The sequence below is a fragment of the Ostrinia furnacalis genome, unplaced genomic scaffold (genome assembly GCF_004193835.3).
Source record: "Ostrinia furnacalis isolate ACB-3 unplaced genomic scaffold, ASM419383v2 OfSCF0587, whole genome shotgun sequence".
Taxonomy (NCBI): Eukaryota; Metazoa; Arthropoda; class Insecta; order Lepidoptera; family Crambidae; genus Ostrinia; species Ostrinia furnacalis.
In genome coordinates, this window is record NW_021130826.1 from 320,848 (window position 1) to 327,150 (window position 6,303).

Here is a 6,303-nt window from a genome sequence, read left to right on the forward strand (position 1 = left end):
TTAGCCGATTCGAGCAATGCTCAGTGCTATACATGCGATTACAAGTAGCTTTCAGTCAGTGATGCTAATCCAGCATTAACATCTATAGTGTTTTCAGTAGGTATCATCTGAAATAAAATAACATCTGATATCAACAGTTCCTACTTCCTTTGTATTGCAGTATTAATACTTATGTACATCATGAACTTGACAAAAGTTCTTAGTAGCGATAATAATTTGACATATTAATTTCTGTATAACGGAGTACCGAAACTCCAAACTGACTCAGCGTAGGTTAACCGAATATCATCAGTTACTTAGCCAGCGATACCCAAGTCCAGTGCAAGCGACATCAAGTTATCAAGTACCGACAAAAGTTCTAGTTAGCCATGCTAATCCGGCGAGCTCGTCCGTCTGCATACAGACTCCGTAAGTTAATTTTCTGGAGGCTGCCCCCGGGGACAGTGCGACCCGAGTCCCGACAAACGCTAGCCCATGCATGGTCTGAATTTATTTAGCTACCATTATAGTGCTAAGCGTATAGCCGGGACTATACTTAAAGTTTACAGCTAGACGTTTTAAAAGTAATGTAACGTAGCATACTTGAAAGTTGCTTGAATGTTTTTCTTTTAAAGTTGCGGAAGAAAAACAAGAGCTGTAATATTTTAAGTAACCGGTAAAACTCAAATTTAAAAACCGGCCAAGTGCGAGTCGGGCTCGCGCACAAAGGGTTCCGTAGCAGCAAATATAATAAACTTATTATGTCAATTTATACACCTGGTGAATGGAGCCTAAACTCTCCCGATATTTTGCCTTGTACTTTTATGTATGAATATTAATTTTATATATGTATTTATAAATATTCCGAGCTAAAGAGGTGGCAAAAGCAATGGCAAACAAACCACAATCAATAGTATTCGGTTGTCGCTGAACACTTGGAAACTGAATACATGACTCCGATAGATACGGAAACAAGGCTTTTACATATATTTTTTGCGATTTTCCTAGAACACCAACAAGACTATCGTACACACGCAGTATTCCATTAATGTAATAAATACAACTCCAGTGCCCCACTAATCCCACGTCACCGTCATAAATTACTTGAAGGTGCGTCTCATTTTTAGGTACAGGTTCAATCAGTTCAGGGTGTTGAAATAATTCTAGCTCACGCGGTCTAAATGATGTGCACCGAAGTAACTTTTCATGAAATGCGCGAACCACATCATCTTCGATATAGTTATTATAATTCAGAATGTAGGAAAACGTATTATCTAAAGTATCCATTGTTAGATGATATACAATAAGCTTTAGAAATTTTAAAAACCTGCTACGAAACACTAAAATTTGCACCAAAAACAAAGGAATTTATATTATTGGGGGATTTATTAGTACGTGACCGGTTTAATAGCACCTATTAAACCAGTATACCTACTTACTTATTTTTTATAATAGGTACAATTCAATATTAAAAAGTCTCAACGCCAAATTCGACTTGCGAAAGAAGTAAATGGGAACGATGAAATTCTCTTAGCGCGCACAAGTGACAACGACGTCTGCCCTCACGTGTCTGCCCGTTCGGGTCGACGCGGTTAGCTATCTTATCCCCGCTCCCGCGCGAGACCACGCCCCGCAACTCACGCGCTGCAGCGCAGCGAGCGACCGATCTTCTTGAATCGATGTAATAATAATCTATAGGATTAACGCGTTTTAAAAATATTGGTTCGATGGATATGTTTAACCTATTATTACTCAACAATCACATTTGTAATATTAAACTTTATCAAATGCACAATGTATTTAAGGTACATTACTGGATAAGGATTAATGGCGTATTGCTTGAATAAGCTAATATTTCTCGTAAAAAGTACCTACATTATAAAGATTTTATATCATCGCGGATTTTAAAAGGTGTACAATACTGTAGTATATTTTTTGATCTATCTTATAAGGTTCAGCCATCGTTTTCAGTGTAAGCACAATAACTTAACCAAAATTACAGTTAAATCAACCTATCTCAAAAACTATAAGAGATACTTTGATCAAACCAAAAATCGTTGAAAGAGTTAATTAGCATGCATCACCTCTATTTTTTTTAGAATTTTATACCCCGTAGTTATAAAAATAGAGGGGGGGGGACATACTTTTTACGACTTTGAGAGCTGATATCTCAAAAACCGTTCACTTTAAGAAAAATGTTTTTTAGAAAACTTTATATCATTTTAAAAGACCTTTCCATTGATACCCCACACGGGTATGTACATCGAAAAAAAAATTTTCATCCCTCAGTTACATGTATGGGGGGCCCCACCCCCAATTCTTTTTTTTACTATTTAGTGTCATAATTTTGTAGCGGTTCATACAACACATATTCCCATCAAATTTCATCACTGTAGTACTTATAGTTTCCGAGTAAATCGGCTGTGACAGACGGACAGACGGACAGACGGACAGACGGACAGACGGACAGACGGACAGACGGACAGACGGACAGACGGACAGACGGACATGACGAAACTATAAGGGTTCCGTTTTTGCCATTTTGGCTACGGAACCCTAAAAATGAACATTTAAACTGAGCTTTTCTTTTGTTATGAATCATTTTTTCTATCAATTAACTTCATCAACTTTCATCGAAAATATTGATCATTAAATTTTTCATATGACATTAGAAATATACTCGTAGGTACGACACAATAACGAGGAACTCTACGTATTTCTAAAGCAAAGCAACTACAGTAGGATTGGCTTATCTATTAAAAGTATACTTACCAATTATTTGACAGTATTTTCATGCGTAGACTTACCTACAAAGATATTATATTTTGATTAATCAATCATAAAATATTCAAGTAAGTAAGCCAGTGTTATAAAATTGCGATTTATCACGTGACAAGGTAATTAGTGTAAATCGTCCACAGCTATCATTTCATCGTTAAGTTTTTCACCCCAGCACGGCCGCTTCATAAAATTCCTCCCCATTATTTCTTTGGTCGATACGAAACGGCTCATTATTGTTTTGTTAATTATTTATTAATGGTTACCTAAGTGACGGAATTATGATTACGTTTTAATGACTTTAAGTCTCATTTAATCATGTTTGAAAACATGGTGGATCATTAGAGTCAGTAATACATTAGATCTCCTTTTATAATCATAAAATTGGTTAATATATGAACAGCAACATAAGTTTGAAGAGCTACTATTTTACCTGCTGCGTTATTAAAATAAGTGTTGCCGTATCAAAAAAACATTAGTTTCATAACATTCCGATCAAATTACAGTCATTTCACCTGACCGGGTCATCGTCTACTAAACTAGTTTCCTCGTTTTACCCCGACAAAGTTGTTGTAACTCCTCTGGGATCAGAACCTACGAATTCACGGTTATGAACATCAATCTGCTCTACTGTCGAGTCGGGGCTCACTTGCAAATAATGTAGGCGAAATGTGATGAGTTTTAGTTGGTTCTTAGTATTCATATAGAGTTGGTGAGACTACAAGTTAAATAGTTAAAGTAAATGGTTGTCAGGTAGGGAATATTTTTCTATCAAACTAAGGCCATGAAATAGTTGATATCGTGTTTTAGTCTCAAACAAAATATAGCAGAAGTAAATAAAGCTCATATTAAAGAAAAAATAATTTTGTTCTTGGATTGTCACTTTTAAGATTATACAAAAGTACGTACTTTAATTATTTCAAATGCAAAATACCAATCAAAAGTTCGCTTATGTCGCCTCACATAATAACAACAAAACATAAAATATACATCAAACTCGATTACCACTGAAAAGCCTCGTTTGCGCTAAAGTATTTTAGCGCTGTTTTTCCGACGTGCACGCACGTTTTCTCCTCAGTGCACATAACAAGCCCTTTTAAATTCAAAGGAAAAAACACATTCCTTTTTCAGCGGGCGTAACTGTGAAAACTGAAACCGTTCGTTATGTGTCCCGGCGGACCCATCCCGATGCCCGATGAAATAATGATCACAACCCGAGCTGGTGGAAATCGCGACCTCTGCCACGTGAATTGATGATAACTTTCGACCGACAATCTGTTGAATGTGGGGCCAATATCTATTGTGAATAAACGGGCGCGTAAAGGATAGGTTGGCAAGAACTTAAACGCCGAATTCGAGTGGTTTTCTTTTGTTGAAAACCGTGACTATTTTCCTGGAAACACAAATATTTTGTTACATTTGTTCGATTTTATTTCTAAATTTGTTTCTAAACGCTGCTTCGCCTGCGTTAAATTAGGTACATTAGCCTTAGCATTAGCATTCGAAACCTAAGTATTTCACAAAACTTCCTTATATCAACTTATACTCAAATCTCGAGACCATACTTTTGGCACCACAGGTATTGCAGAAAAGCGCATGTTGTATATTTAGGAGGGAATAGATATAAAATAAAAATACCAAATTCACAATAGCCCTCTGTGCTCGCTGAAAACCCGGTCATATACACGTTGCATTTGTGAAACCACAGAGAACAGCGTATTTTTATGTAAACTTTAAACATTTCAAGCTTTTGTATTCGCGTTAAAATCATATTGTATCGGAAAGAATTGAGGGCACTCTTTTGGAATGCGAATCGGCTATAGTCGTTTAGTAACAAATACTGGTTTTGAGAGTAATTTTAAATCCAGGCTTACTTTAACCGTATAACTAACCGTAATTATGAGCAGTGATTTTTGTATGGAGTTTGACAGACTTTTGACGTTTGTTAAAGTTAAAGTAAGATGGTGCAACGCAGCCTTAATTTGTCACATCTTTGCAACACAATTATTGATATAGAGCGCTAAAATAATCGTCATCTGTAGAATAAGACTGGCTTTTGTTTAAATACCTAAATTATGTAAATTGGTTTCTCGAAATCAATCTGTCCATGGAATAATCAGCATGCGGGCGAATACCTTTAACAATATAGGTAGTTAGTAGGCTTACAAACAAAAACAACTCGCTCGTATTGGAAACATCAACATCTCTATTAATCCATCAAATATTGAACTAGCTCAAAGCATTACACAACCGATCCATTCTCACGACAGCGACGTTTGATTGTGATTGATTTACCATTTCCAAGCCGGTAAAACTGTTTATGTTTAAATCCTGGTAATGGATTCCAACAGAACGTGGTTTGGTTCTGTCATTACTCATTGATTATTAAATCAATAGCAAGTGTCATCGATCGAGTAATTACATTACATCGAAAATTAAACGTTGATCGCTAAAACAATAACCCTCCTTCTGGCGCAGTCGGGTAAAAATCTACGAGTAGGTATAGTGATCATTTACAGCACTTACTGAAGGCATGAAAACAAAACTTCGTCAAAACTTGAACGATGTAATACCTACATATTATAGTAATAGACTTTTCTTAACGGCCGAAGTTTTGTAGAAGCTGAAAGCTTTTTCAGCTACAAAATCATGAGCATCCAGTTTTTACAAAACTACCTATCCTGTGCACGTGGAGGTCATTGCTACCAGCTTACAGTGATATCATATTCATAGAGTTCGAAAAGTCATTTCTGACTCCCCAACTCTAAAACCAAATTATTGCGACCATCATTTATTTTTACCTAAAGTTTAATTTCATGGCACATTCCTCCAATATTCTTCCGATTAAATTCGCAGGCGGTTTTAACAATGTTCGCGTCCCATGGGATAGCTGGGGTGAGCGAGGATTAAATGTTAAAGTGTTAGCTGCCGTGGATTCCACTTTACACAGTTGCAATATACTTGTTTCACGACATTACATTAACGTTAAATTAAAACCAGTTGAATTTTCGGTTAAACAGCTTTAATTATTTTACAATTATATTTCTGTCCTATGTCCTTCGAGTAGACAAGGGTTCATGTAGATCCAGGTTGTAAGGATTTCTTGACATCAAATAAGAATGTGTACCTACTTATATTTTAGTTTGTATTTTAGATTTTCGTTGGTACAATAAGATCTTTACTTACAGTTGAATATTTTACAGTATTTTATTATATGAATAGAAAGAGCACATTCATCCACTTTAGAAAGCAAACAAAAGACCCATTTCTATTAGAATCTGTTTTACCAACATTCCAACTTTAATTAACAACGCGTTGTTGTTTCTATTGTCTTTCGAATTTAGAGCAGGAACAATCCCTGTCTAGTTCATATCGCGAACACCCAACAGTTGGTCTAATATTGACAAACGTTGTGACATTTACTCAACTCTCAACTGTACAAAAAGAGCCCTGAAATGGTCAAACTTAGGATAAAATACACAGATAAATATTCCATGTTCAATAATATTAGGCACTTTCTCTTTTCTTTTTATTGGCAAATTATTA